The following is a 13,959-nucleotide window of genomic DNA, read 5'->3' as shown; positions in this document are numbered from 1 at the left end:
ATTTTATTGATGCACTCCTGGATGGATGGGCACTCGGGTCGCTTCCACGTCTTTGGGATTGTGAATTGTGCCCTAACTGTAACCCTAACCCTTACCCAGCCCGTCTCCTCTGCCCCTGCCTGACGCACTCCTCCCCGGCCAGGCCCGTCACTGTCCTGGGCCCCCGCCTGACCGGCTCCTCCCCGCCCGGCCTGTCACCGTCCTCTGCCCCTGTCTGACACGCTCCTTCCCGCCCGGCCTCTCACCGTCCTCGGCCCCTGCCTGACCGGCTCCTCCGTCGCCTGGGCCTTCCAAGGGCTTGGTGTGGATGCTGCTTCCAGGAAGCCCTCCAGAAACCCGGCAGCAGGGTGGCCGCAGCAGTCTCCAGCAGCCGTCCCTAAGTCGCGTGAGTGCGGGGGACGTGCCCCCGCTGTGCCGCGGGGGCCCAGCCTGGTGTCTTCCCTGAGGCCCTGCGGCTGCCGGCTGGGCTGCCGCTCCCCGCAAGGGGAGAGCCGCGGAGGTGGGGACCGCCTCCTGATGGGGACGTACACGCAGCTCTCCACGTCGGATTCCGGGGCTCTCTGTCCTGCCCGAAGGCCCAGCTGGCCTGCGGGTCCTTAGAGTGGCAAAAACCTCCGAAAACTGAGACTGAGGGTCCGGTGGGTGTCTGCACTTTTGTGCTGGGCACCCCAGGGAGGCCCGGGGGCTGGCTGGACAACGTGGTCTGCTGGGCGGGGGGGGGGGTGTTGGAGGAGCAACTGATGCCCTTTGCACTTTGGGTAGCAAGAGTCTGAGGTGTCTCTGAGCCCTGTGCCCTGTGGGGGCGGGGCGGGGGGGAGGAGGAGGAGGAGGAGGAGGAGGTGGGAAGGGCCGGGGCCTGCAGTCCTGTTCCCGGGGGTGGCACGGCAAGTGGCTTCTTCCACAGGCTGCTTGGCCTGGGCTCCCTGCACCTGGGCCTTTGGAGGACCGGCCCTGTGCTTGCCAACACTTCCTGCAGGGACCCAGAGCTGGGAGGTGGCATCTCTCAGCCCTGCGTCGGGCAGAGCCCCAGCGGGCCATGCCCACAACCTCTCTCAGCACCGGTCCCCCAGAAGGCTCCTTTGGGACCAGGATTCTCTTGCGGTGACTCTTTAAGGTCTGGCCCCTGGATGGAGGGGCACCAGGAGTAGAGGAGCAGGAAGGGGAAGGGGGTGGCCATGCGAGGGGACACTTTGAGGCCAAGTCCCAGCTTCAGCCTGATCCTCCTGGGAACCCCGCTCTGAGACAAGGAGCCGGGCTTCGCATTCCCACAGCAGCCAGTCGTGGGCTGAGGACACCTGGGGCGTTGGGAACTCCCTGGCTTCTCCTTGGTTTAACGTCTAGAGCTGCTTGGGAATCGCGCCGCCACACACACCCGAGCGCAGGTGTCTTCCGCACAGACTGCGGGCCTCGCTCTTCTGAATGCCGCTAGCTCGCCACCCACCCACGGGTGAACCTGGTCAGGGTGCTTTCTCTCAGGGGCAGACTCTTTTCCGGGCGGGCTACCGGTGTCTCTGTTTGCTCGTTTCTTTCTTCCATTTCGGGAAAGTCTTCCTTGCTGGCTGTGGAAATCTCCTATGCCTTCCCTCGCCTATTCTGTCAGCTTTAAAATTCTCTTTCAGTTGCCACCCTCACAGATGGATTAGGAAACTCTTTCCGGTGCACTCATTAGTGAAATGACCTCCAGGAAGCTGGAATCCAATATCTAATGGCCGATTTTTAGCGAGTCCACACGCCAGGGTGGTCGGGGTCCAATGCAGCCCCGGCCAGGCCCAGGCCCCTTGGACTGGGCCACAGGAGGACACGGAGGAGGGTCCCGGCCCCCACGAAGCGGTGCCGGCAGTTCTCCACGGGCTTGGGCGTTTTCCAGAGGTAGGAGATGGAGGGGACTGATTTCTTCAGCGCCCCCCAAACCACGCCACCCCACCCCACCCATGGGACACATCCCCAGAGAGAGACGCCCCATACACTGGCTGTGCCCCAGCCCTGGCCCGGGGGAATAGGCGGCAGCCCACCCACAGGGCCAGGGGGGGGCGCAGCTGAAAGGGGTTGTGGGGGAGGGCGGCCCCTGGCTGGGGTCAAAGGGCGAGCGTCCCGCGCGTGCGCAGTCAGCGGCAGCGACGCGCTGGGGGTGGGCAGCGGGTAGGTGAAGGAGGCCGGGCGAGGAGACGAGGGGGGCTGGGAGGGCTCCACCTTGGCGAGTCCAGCCGTGGAGGCGCATCTTGTGTGAGTGTGAGTGAGTGTGAGTGTGTGTGTGTGTGTATAGAGAGACAGCCCCCCACCCCGCCCCGCCCCGCCCATCACCCCCGACCCTGGGAGCCCGCGGGACCCGGCCGGCCCGGCCCGGCCCGGCGCGGGGCCTGGGGCGGGAGGCGGCGGCGGGGAAGCCCAGAGAGGCTCGGCTTCTCGAGCGGGGCAGGGGCGCCCTCCGCCGCCGTCTAGGGCCACACCACCCTGAACGCCCCCGATCTCGTCTGGTCTCGGAAGCTAAGCAGGGTCGGGCCTGGTTAGTACTTGGATGGGAGACCGCCTGGGAATACCGGGTGCCACAGGCTGCTGCTTTTTTTTTTTTTTTTTTTTTTTTTTGCCTCTTGTTCTGTCCCCTTTCTGGGAGCGCGGCGGCGGCCCGGGGTGGGGGTCACCCCCACCCTCAGCGCGCGCGCGGTGCCTGGCGCCCCAGCCCGCACCGTGGGGCCTCCTCTTGTCCCAAGCCGCGACACCGCCGCCACGCGGCAGCATGCGTGGCATCTGGACTGTCAGGTCTCAGACCAAAGGTCTGCTCTGTGGGAACCGACACGCTGGAGGAAACCTTGAGAGTCTGAGAGGGGAGGGAGTTCCAGAAGAAGGCCAGGATGTCATTTTGAGGGAGTATGTGACCAGAACTCGTCCCGTTGCTTTTGGGGTTCTATGGGCTACACGCAGGAATCTTTGGTGGTGGCACCTGATGTTGGGGGATCCGGAGTCACACCCAGACCTGCTCCACAGGCCTCCTTTTACTTTTCTCTTCGGATTCATTATTTTTAAAAAGTGTCTCTTACCTCTAGGATTGCATTTTCTTTTCTCTCTCTTTTCAAGCAGATGATGGGAGTACAAGTATTCAGGTGACATGTGTTGCCCGTGCCGCCCTCCCCCCTGTGTTCTTTTTTTTTTTTTTTTTTTTGAGACAGAGTCTCGTTTTGCTGCCCAGGCTAGAGTGAGTGCCATGGCGTCAGCCTAGCTCACAGCAACCTCAATCTCCGGGCTCAAGCAATCCTGCTGCCTCAGCCTCCCGAGTAGTTGGGACTACAGGCATGCACCACCACGCCCGGCTGTGTTTTTCTATATATATTAGTTGGCCAATTAATTTCTCTCTATTTTTAGTAGAGACGGGGTCTCGCTCTTGCTCAGGCTGGTTTCGAACTCCTGACCTGGAGCAATCCGCCCGCCTCGGCCTCCCAGAGAGCTAGGATTACAGGCGTGAGCCACCGCGCCCGGCCCCCCCTGTGTTCTTATTCATATACCTCTCATGTTGTTCCAGCGTATTGTGGGGGTACCAATGTTAAGGTCGGGTGCCTTGCCCTCTCCAAGCCTCCCCCCTCGGGTCAGAGCTTCAAGTGCGCCCATCCCCCAGTCGGTGCGCACCCACCCCATGCCTAATGGATGTGTATGCCCCTCCCCTCCCCCCACCCGCCCGACACCCACCCGATGAAGGTGATTCCTCTCTGTCCACTTAGGCGTCCATCCGTTCGTACCAATTTGCTGGTGAGCGCGCTCACGTGGTGCTCGTGTGTCCATTCTTGGGATACTTGGCCTACTGGAACGGGTTCCAGCTCTGGCCAGGAGAACACGAGAGGCGCCCTCTCACCGCTGCTCCTCACAGCCGAATGGCACTCCGTGGTGTCCACGTGCCACATTTTATTGATGCACTCCTGGATGGATGGGCACTCGGGTCGCTTCCACGTCTTTGGGATTGTGAATTGTGCCCTAACTGTAACCCTAACCCTTACCCAGCCCGTCTCCTCTGCCCCTGCCTGACGCACTCCTCCCCGGCCAGGCCCGTCACTGTCCTGGGCCCCCGCCTGACCGGCTCCTCCCCGCCCGGCCTGTCACCGTCCTCTGCCCCTGTCTGACACGCTCCTTCCCGCCCGGCCTCTCACCGTCCTCGGCCCCTGCCTGACCGGCTCCTCCGTCGCCTGGGCCTTCCAAGGGCTTGGTGTGGATGCTGCTTCCAGGAAGCCCTCCAGAAACCCGGCAGCAGGGTGGCCGCAGCAGTCTCCAGCAGCCGTCCCTAAGTCGCGTGAGTGCGGGGGACGTGCCCCCGCTGTGCCGCGGGGGCCCAGCCTGGTGTCTTCCCTGAGGCCCTGCGGCTGCCGGCTGGGCTGCCGCTCCCCGCAAGGGGAGAGCCGCGGAGGTGGGGACCGCCTCCTGATGGGGACGTACACGCAGCTCTCCACGTCGGATTCCGGGGCTCTCTGTCCTGCCCGAAGGCCCAGCTGGCCTGCGGGTCCTTAGAGTGGCAAAAACCTCCGAAAACTGAGACTGAGGGTCCGGTGGGTGTCTGCACTTTTGTGCTGGGCACCCCAGGGAGGCCCGGGGGCTGGCTGGACAACGTGGTCTGCTGGGCGGGGGGGGGGGTGTTGGAGGAGCAACTGATGCCCTTTGCACTTTGGGTAGCAAGAGTCTGAGGTGTCTCTGAGCCCTGTGCCCTGTGGGGGCGGGGCGGGGGGGAGGAGGAGGAGGAGGAGGAGGAGGTGGGAAGGGCGGGGCCTGCAGTCCTGTTCCCGGGGTGGCACGGCAAGTGGCTTCTTCCACAGGCTGCTTGGCCTGGGCTCCCTGCACCTGGGCCTTTGGAGGACCGGCCCTGTGCTTGCCAACACTTCCTGCAGGGACCCAGAGCTGGGAGGTGGCATCTCTCAGCCCTGGGTCGGGCAGAGCCCCAGCGGGCCATGCCCACAACCTCTCTCAGCACCGGTCCCCCAGAAGGCTCCTTTGGGACCAGGATTCTCTTGCGGTGACTCTTTAAGGTCTGGCCCCTGGATGGAGGGGCACCAGGAGTAGAGGAGCAGGAAGGGGAAGGGGGTGGCCATGCGAGGGGACACTTTGAGGCCAAGTCCCAGCTTCAGCCTGATCCTCCTGGGAACCCCGCTCTGAGACAAGGAGCCGGGCTTCGCATTCCCACAGCAGCCAGTCGTGGGCTGAGGACACCTGGGGCGTTGGGAACTCCCTGGCTTCTCCTTGGTTTAACATCTAGAGCTGCTTGTGAATCGCGCCGCCACACACACCCGAGCGCAGGTGTCTTCCGCACAGACTGCGGGCCTCGCTCTTCTGAATGCCGCTAGCTCGCCACCCACCCACGGGTGAACCTGGTCAGGGTGCTTTCTCTCAGGGGCAGACTCTTTTCCGGGCGGGCTACCGGTGTCTCTGTTTGCTCGTTTCTTTCTTCCATTTCGGGAAAGTCTTCCTTGCTGGCTGTGGAAATCTCCTATGCCTTCCCTCGCCTATTCTGTCAGCTTTAAAATTCTCTTTCAGTTGCCACCCTCACAGATGGATTAGGAAACTCTTTCCGGTGCACTCATTAGTGAAATGACCTCCAGGAAGCTGGAATCCAATATCTAATGGCCGATTTTTAGCGAGTCCACACGCCAGGGTGGTCGGGGTCCAATGCAGCCCCGGCCAGGCCCAGGCCCCTTGGACTGGGCCACAGGAGGACACTGAGGAGGGTCCCGGCCCCCACGAAGCGGTGCCGGCAGTTCTCCACGGGCTTGGGCGTTTTCCAGAGGTAGGAGATGGAGGGGACTGATTTCTTCAGCGCCCCCCAAACCACGCCACCCCACCAAACCCATGGGACACATCCCCAGAGAGAGACGCCCCATACACTGGCTGTGCCCCAGCCCTGGCCCGGGGGAATAGGCGGCAGCCCACACACAGGGCGAGGGGGGGGGCGCAGCTGAAAGGGGTTGTGGGGGAGGGCGGCCCCTGGCTGGGGTCAAAGGGCGAGCGTCCCGCGCGTGCGCAGTCAGCGGCAGCGACGCGCTGGGGGTGGGCAGCGGGTAGGTGAAGGAGGCCGGGCGAGGAGACGAGGGGGGCTGGGAGGGCTCCACCTTGGCGAGTCCAGCCGTGGAGGCGCATCTTGTGTGAGTGTGAGTGAGTGTGAGTGTGTGTGTGTGTGTGTAGAGAGAGACAGCCCCCCACCCCGCCCCGCCCCGCCCCGCCCCGCCCATCACCCCGGACCCTGGGAGCCCGCGGGACCAGGCCGGCCCGGCCCGGCCCGGCGTGGGGCCTGGGGCGGGAGGCGGCGGCGGGGAAGCCCAGAGAGGCTCGGCTTCTCGAGCGGGGCAGGGGCGCCCTCCGCCGCCGTCTAGGGCCACACCACCCTGAACGCCCCCGATCTCGTCTGGTCTCGGAAGCTAAGCAGGGTCGGGCCTGGTTAGTACTTGGATGGGAGACCGCCTGGGAATACCGGGTGCCACAGGCTGCTGCTTTTTTTTTTTTTTTTTTTTTTTTTGCCTCTTGTTCTGTCCCCTTTCTGGGAGCGCGGCGGCGGCCCGGGGTGGGGGTCACCCCCACCCTCAGCGCGCGCGCGGTGCCTGGCGCCCCAGCCCGCACCGTGGGGCCTCCTCTTGTCCCAAGCCGCGACACCGCCGCCACGCGGCAGCATGCGTGGCATCTGGACTGTCAGGTCTCAGACCAAAGGTCTGCTCTGTGGGAACCGACACGCTGGAGGAAACCTTGAGAGTCTGAGAGGGGAGGGAGTTCCAGAAGAAGGCCAGGATGTCATTTTGAGGGAGTATGTGACCAGAACTCGTCCCGTTGCTTTTGGGGTTCTATGGGCTACACGCAGGAATCTTTGGTGGTGGCACCTGATGTTGGGGGATCCGGAGTCACACCCAGACCTGCTCCACAGGCCTCCTTTTACTTTTCTCTTCGGATTCATTATTTTTAAAAAGTGTCTCTTACCTCTAGGATTGCATTTTCTTTTCTCTCTCTTTTCAAGCAGATGATGGGAGTACAAGTATTCAGGTGACATGTGTTGCCCGTGCCGCCCTCCCCCCTGTGTTCTTTTTTTTTTTTTTTTTTTTGAGACAGAGTCTCGTTTTGCTGCCCAGGCTAGAGTGAGTGCCATGGCGTCAGCCTAGCTCACAGCAACCTCAATCTCCGGGCTCAAGCAATCCTGCTGCCTCAGCCTCCCGAGTAGTTGGGACTACAGGCATGCACCACCACGCCCGGCTGTGTTTTTCTATATATATTAGTTGGCCAATTAATTTCTCTCTATTTTTAGTAGAGACGGGGTCTCGCTCTTGCTCAGGCTGGTTTCGAACTCCTGACCTGGAGCAATCCGCCCGCCTCGGCCTCCCAGAGAGCTAGGATTACAGGCGTGAGCCACCGCGCCCGGCCCCCCCTGTGTTCTTATTCATATACCTCTCATGTTGTTCCAGCGTATTGTGGGGGTACCAATGTTAAGGTCGGGTGCCTTGCCCTCTCCAAGCCTCCCCCCTCGGGTCAGAGCTTCAAGTGCGCCCATCCCCCAGTCGGTGCGCACCCACCCCATGCCTAATGGATGTGTATGCCCCTCCCCTCCCCCCACCCGCCCGACACCCACCCGATGAAGGTGATTCCTCTCTGTCCACTTAGGCGTCCATCCGTTCGTACCAATTTGCTGGTGAGCGCGCTCACGTGGTGCTCGTGTGTCCATTCTTGGGATACTTGGCTTACTGGAACGGGTTCCAGCTCTGGCCAGGAGAGCACGAGAGGCGCCCTCTCACCGCTGCTCCTCATAGCCGAATGGCACTCCGTGGTGTCCACGTGCCACATTTTATTGATGCACTCCTGGATGGATGGGCACTCGGGTCGCTTCCACGTCTTTGGGATTGTGAATTGTGCCCTAACTGTAACCCTAACCCTTACCCAGCCCGTCTCCTCTGCCCCTGCCTGACGCACTCCTCCCCGGCCAGGCCCGTCACTGTCCTGGGCCCCCGCCTGACCGGCTCCTCCCCGCCCGGCCTGTCACCGTCCTCTGCCCCTGTCTGACACGCTCCTTCCCGCCCGGCCTCTCACCGTCCTCGGCCCCTACCTGACCGGCTCCTCCGTCGCCTGGGCCTTCCAAGGGCTTGGTGTGGATGCTGCTTCCAGGAAGCCCTCCAGAAACCCGGCAGCAGGGTGGCCGCAGCAGTCTCCAGCAGCCGTCCCTAAGTCGCGTGAGTGCGGGGGACGTGCCCCCGCTGTGCCGCGGGGGCCCAGCCTGGTGTCTTCCCTGAGGCCCTGCGGCTGCCGGCTGGGCTGCCGCTCCCCGCAAGGGGAGAGCCGCGGAGGTGGGGACCGCCTCCTGATGGGGACGTACACGCAGCTCTCCACGTCGGATTCCGGGGCTCTCTGTCCTGCCCGAAGGCCCAGCTGGCCTGCGGGTCCTTAGAGTGGCAAAAACCTCCGAAAACTGAGACTGAGGGTCCGGTGGGTGTCTGCACTTTTGTGCTGGGCACCCCAGGGAGGCCCGGGGGCTGGCTGGACAACGTGGTCTGCTGGGCGGGGGGGGGGGGTGTTGGAGGAGCAACTGATGCCCTTTGCACTTTGGGTAGCAAGAGTCTGAGGTGTCTCTGAGCCCTGTGCCCTGTGGGGGCGGGGCGGGGGGGAGGAGGAGGAGGAGGAGGAGGAGGTGGGAAGGGCGGGGCCTGCAGTCCTGTTCCCGGGGTGGCACGGCAAGTGGCTTCTTCCACAGGCTGCTTGGCCTGGGCTCCCTGCACCTGGGCCTTTGGAGGACCGGCCCTGTGCTTGCCAACACTTCCTGCAGGGACCCAGAGCTGGGAGGTGGCATCTCTCAGCCCTGGGTCGGGCAGAGCCCCAGCGGGCCATGCCCACAACCTCTCTCAGCACCGGTCCCCCAGAAGGCTCCTTTGGGACCAGGATTCTCTTGCGGTGACTCTTTAAGGTCTGGCCCCTGGATGGAGGGGCACCAGGAGTAGAGGAGCAGGAAGGGGAAGGGGGTGGCCGTGCGAGGGGACACTTTGAGGCCAAGTCCCAGCTTCAGCCTGATCCTCCTGGGAACCCCGCTCTGAGACAAGGAGCCGGGCTTCGCATTCCCACAGCAGCCAGTCGTGGGCTGAGGACACCTGGGGCGTTGGGAACTCCCTGGCTTCTCCTTGGTTTAACATCTAGAGCTGCTTGTGAATCGCGCCGCCACACACACCCGAGCGCAGGTGTCTTCCGCACAGACTGCGGGCCTCGCTCTTCTGAATGCCGCTAGCTCGCCACCCACCCACGGGTGAACCTGGTCAGGGTGCTTTCTCTCAGGGGCAGACTCTTTTCCGGGCGGGCTACCGGTGTCTCTGTTTGCTCGTTTCTTTCTTCCATTTCGGGAAAGTCTTCCTTGCTGGCTGTGGAAATCTCCTATGCCTTCCCTCGCCTATTCTGTCAGCTTTAAAATTCTCTTTCAGTTGCCACCCTCACAGATGGATTAGGAAACTCTTTCCGGTGCACTCATTAGTGAAATGACCTCCAGGAAGCTGGAATCCAATATCTAATGGCCGATTTTTAGCGAGTCCACACGCCAGGGTGGTCGGGGTCCAATGCAGCCCCGGCCAGGCCCAGGCCCCTTGGACTGGGCCACAGGAGGACACTGAGGAGGGTCCCGGCCCCCACGAAGCGGTGCCGGCAGTTCTCCACGGGCTTGGGCGTTTTCCAGAGGTAGGAGATGGAGGGGACTGATTTCTTCAGCGCCCCCCAAACCACGCCACCCCACCCCACCCATGGGACACATCCCCAGAGAGAGACGCCCCATACACTGGCTGTGCCCCAGCCCTGGCCCGGGGGAATAGGCGGCAGCCCACACACAGGGCGAGGGGGGGGGCGCAGCTGAAAGGGGTTGTGGGGGAGGGCGGCCCCTGGCTGGGGTCAAAGGGCGAGCGTCCCGCGCGTGCGCAGTCAGCGGCAGCGACGCGCTGGGGGTGGGCAGCGGGTAGGTGAAGGAGGCCGGGCGAGGAGACGAGGGGGGCTGGGAGGGCTCCACCTTGGCGAGTCCAGCCGTGGAGGCGCATCTTGTGTGAGTGTGAGTGTGAGTGTGTGTGTGTGTGTGTAGAGAGAGACAGCCCCCCACCCCGCCCCGCCCCGCCCCGCCCCGCCCATCACCCCGGACCCTGGGAGCCCGCGGGACCAGGCCGGCCCGGCCCGGCCCGGCGTGGGGCCTGGGGCGGGAGGCGGCGGCGGGGAAGCCCAGAGAGGCTCGGCTTCTCGAGCGGGGCAGGGGCGCCCTCCGCCGCCGTCTAGGGCCACACCACCCTGAACGCCCCCGATCTCGTCTGGTCTCGGAAGCTAAGCAGGGTCGGGCCTGGTTAGTACTTGGATGGGAGACCGCCTGGGAATACCGGGTGCCACAGGCTGCTGCTTTTTTTTTTTTTTTTTTTTTTTTTTGCCTCTTGTTCTGTCCCCTTTCTGGGAGCGCGGCGGCGGCCCGGGGTGGGGGTCACCCCCACCCTCAGCGCGCGCGCGGTGCCTGGCGCCCCAGCCCGCACCGTGGGGCCTCCTCTTGTCCCAAGCCGCGACACCGCCGCCACGCGGCAGCATGCGTGGCATCTGGACTGTCAGGTCTCAGACCAAAGGTCTGCTCTGTGGGAACCGACACGCTGGAGGAAACCTTGAGAGTCTGAGAGGGGAGGGAGTTCCAGAAGAAGGCCAGGATGTCATTTTGAGGGAGTATGTGACCAGAACTCGTCCCGTTGCTTTTGGGGTTCTATGGGCTACACGCAGGAATCTTTGGTGGTGGCACCTGATGTTGGGGGATCCGGAGTCACACCCAGACCTGCTCCACAGGCCTCCTTTTACTTTTCTCTTCGGATTCATTATTTTTAAAAAGTGTCTCTTACCTCTAGGATTGCATTTTCTTTTCTCTCTCTTTTCAAGCAGATGATGGGAGTACAAGTATTCAGGTGACATGTGTTGCCCGTGCCGCCCTCCCCCCTGTGTTCTTTTTTTTTTTTTTTTTTTTGAGACAGAGTCTCGTTTTGCTGCCCAGGCTAGAGTGAGTGCCATGGCGTCAGCCTAGCTCACAGCAACCTCAATCTCCGGGCTCAAGCAATCCTGCTGCCTCAGCCTCCCGAGTAGTTGGGACTACAGGCATGCACCACCACGCCCGGCTGTGTTTTTCTATATATATTAGTTGGCCAATTAATTTCTCTCTATTTTTAGTAGAGACGGGGTCTCGCTCTTGCTCAGGCTGGTTTCGAACTCCTGACCTGGAGCAATCCGCCCGCCTCGGCCTCCCAGAGAGCTAGGATTACAGGCGTGAGCCACCGCGCCCGGCCCCCCCTGTGTTCTTATTCATATACCTCTCATGTTGTTCCAGCGTATTGTGGGGGTACCAATGTTAAGGTCGGGTGCCTTGCCCTCTCCAAGCCTCCCCCCTCGGGTCAGAGCTTCAAGTGCGCCCATCCCCCAGTCGGTGCGCACCCACCCCATGCCTAATGGATGTGTATGCCCCTCCCCTCCCCCCACCCGCCCGACACCCACCCGATGAAGGTGATTCCTCTCTGTCCACTTAGGCGTCCATCCGTTCGTACCAATTTGCTGGTGAGCGCGCTCACGTGGTGCTCGTGTGTCCATTCTTGGGATACTTGGCCTACTGGAACGGGTTCCAGCTCTGGCCAGGAGAACACGAGAGGCGCCCTCTCACCGCTGCTCCTCACAGCCGAATGGCACTCCGTGGTGTCCACGTGCCACATTTTATTGATGCACTCCTGGATGGATGGGCACTCGGGTCGCTTCCACGTCTTTGGGATTGTGAATTGTGCCCTAACTGTAACCCTAACCCTTACCCAGCCCGTCTCCTCTGCCCCTGCCTGACGCACTCCTCCCCGGCCAGGCCCGTCACTGTCCTGGGCCCCCGCCTGACCGGCTCCTCCCCGCCCGGCCTGTCACCGTCCTCTGCCCCTGTCTGACACGCTCCTTCCCGCCCGGCCTCTCACCGTCCTCGGCCCCTGCCTGACCGGCTCCTCCGTCGCCTGGGCCTTCCAAGGGCTTGGTGTGGATGCTGCTTCCAGGAAGCCCTCCAGAAACCCGGCAGCAGGGTGGCCGCAGCAGTCTCCAGCAGCCGTCCCTAAGTCGCGTGAGTGCGGGGGACGTGCCCCCGCTGTGCCGCGGGGGCCCAGCCTGGTGTCTTCCCTGAGGCCCTGCGGCTGCCGGCTGGGCTGCCGCTCCCCGCAAGGGGAGAGCCGCGGAGGTGGGGACCGCCTCCTGATGGGGACGTACACGCAGCTCTCCACGTCGGATTCCGGGGCTCTCTGTCCTGCCCGAAGGCCCAGCTGGCCTGCGGGTCCTTAGAGTGGCAAAAACCTCCGAAAACTGAGACTGAGGGTCCGGTGGGTGTCTGCACTTTTGTGCTGGGCACCCCAGGGAGGCCCGGGGGCTGGCTGGACAACGTGGTCTGCTGGGCGGGGGGGGGGGTGTTGGAGGAGCAACTGATGCCCTTTGCACTTTGGGTAGCAAGAGTCTGAGGTGTCTCTGAGCCCTGTGCCCTGTGGGGGCGGGGCGGGGGGGAGGAGGAGGAGGAGGAGGAGGAGGTGGGAAGGGCGGGGCCTGCAGTCCTGTTCCCGGGGTGGCACGGCAAGTGGCTTCTTCCACAGGCTGCTTGGCCTGGGCTCCCTGCACCTGGGCCTTTGGAGGACCGGCCCTGTGCTTGCCAACACTTCCTGCAGGGACCCAGAGCTGGGAGGTGGCATCTCTCAGCCCTGGGTCGGGCAGAGCCCCAGCGGGCCATGCCCACAACCTCTCTCAGCACCGGTCCCCCAGAAGGCTCCTTTGGGACCAGGATTCTCTTGCGGTGACTCTTTAAGGTCTGGCCCCTGGATGGAGGGGCACCAGGAGTAGAGGAGCAGGAAGGGGAAGGGGGTGGCCATGCGAGGGGACACTTTGAGGCCAAGTCCCAGCTTCAGCCTGATCCTCCTGGGAACCCCGCTCTGAGACAAGGAGCCGGGCTTCGCATTCCCACAGCAGCCAGTCGTGGGCTGAGGACACCTGGGGCGTTGGGAACTCCCTGGCTTCTCCTTGGTTTAACATCTAGAGCTGCTTGTGAATCGCGCCGCCACACACACCCGAGCGCAGGTGTCTTCCGCACAGACTGCGGGCCTCGCTCTTCTGAATGCCGCTAGCTCGCCACCCACCCACGGGTGAACCTGGTCAGGGTGCTTTCTCTCAGGGGCAGACTCTTTTCCGGGCGGGCTACCGGTGTCTCTGTTTGCTCGTTTCTTTCTTCCATTTCGGGAAAGTCTTCCTTGCTGGCTGTGGAAATCTCCTATGCCTTCCCTCGCCTATTCTGTCAGCTTTAAAATTCTCTTTCAGTTGCCACCCTCACAGATGGATTAGGAAACTCTTTCCGGTGCACTCATTAGTGAAATGACCTCCAGGAAGCTGGAATCCAATATCTAATGGCCGATTTTTAGCGAGTCCACACGCCAGGGTGGTCGGGGTCCAATGCAGCCCCGGCCAGGCCCAGGCCCCTTGGACTGGGCCACAGGAGGACACTGAGGAGGGTCCCGGCCCCCACGAAGCGGTGCCGGCAGTTCTCCACGGGCTTGGGCGTTTTCCAGAGGTAGGAGATGGAGGGGACTGATTTCTTCAGCGCCCCCCAAACCACGCCACCCCACCAAACCCATGGGACACATCCCCAGAGAGAGACGCCCCATACACTGGCTGTGCCCCAGCCCTGGCCCGGGGGAATAGGCGGCAGCCCACACACAGGGCGAGGGGGGGGGCGCAGCTGAAAGGGGTTGTGGGGGAGGGCGGCCCCTGGCTGGGGTCAAAGGGCGAGCGTCCCGCGCGTGCGCAGTCAGCGGCAGCGACGCGCTGGGGGTGGGCAGCGGGTAGGTGAAGGAGGCCGGGCGAGGAGACGAGGGGGGCTGGGAGGGCTCCACCTTGGCGAGTCCAGCCGTGGAGGCGCATCTTGTGTGAGTGTGAGTGAGTGTGAGTGTGTGTGTGTGTGTGTAGAGAGAGACAGCCCCC

The 13,959-nt window shown here is 63.1% G+C and overlaps 3 non-coding genes across 3 annotated transcripts; all 3 read left to right on the top strand.

Annotated features, from left to right (window-relative positions):
• Positions 1 to 2,433: 2,433 nt before the first annotated feature.
• LOC142861235 (5S ribosomal RNA) lies at positions 2,434 to 2,552 on the top strand. The gene has a single exon (XR_012912602.1). It is a non-coding gene; the product is annotated as a 5S ribosomal RNA (ribosomal RNA).
• Positions 2,553 to 6,332: 3,780 nt separating this feature from the next.
• Positions 6,333 to 6,451, top strand: LOC142861234 (5S ribosomal RNA). The gene has a single exon (XR_012912601.1). It is a non-coding gene; the product is annotated as a 5S ribosomal RNA (ribosomal RNA).
• A 3,776-nt stretch (positions 6,452 to 10,227) lies between these two features.
• LOC142861233 (5S ribosomal RNA) lies at positions 10,228 to 10,346 on the top strand. The gene has a single exon (XR_012912600.1). It is a non-coding gene; the product is annotated as a 5S ribosomal RNA (ribosomal RNA).
• Positions 10,347 to 13,959: the final 3,613 nt, after the last annotated feature.

The sequence above is a fragment of the Microcebus murinus genome, chromosome 16 (genome assembly GCF_040939455.1).
Source record: "Microcebus murinus isolate Inina chromosome 16, M.murinus_Inina_mat1.0, whole genome shotgun sequence".
NCBI classification, from domain to species: Eukaryota; Metazoa; Chordata; class Mammalia; order Primates; family Cheirogaleidae; genus Microcebus; species Microcebus murinus.
Note: the sequence above shows the minus strand (reverse complement) of the source record. Positions and strands in the feature narration are given on the sequence as shown.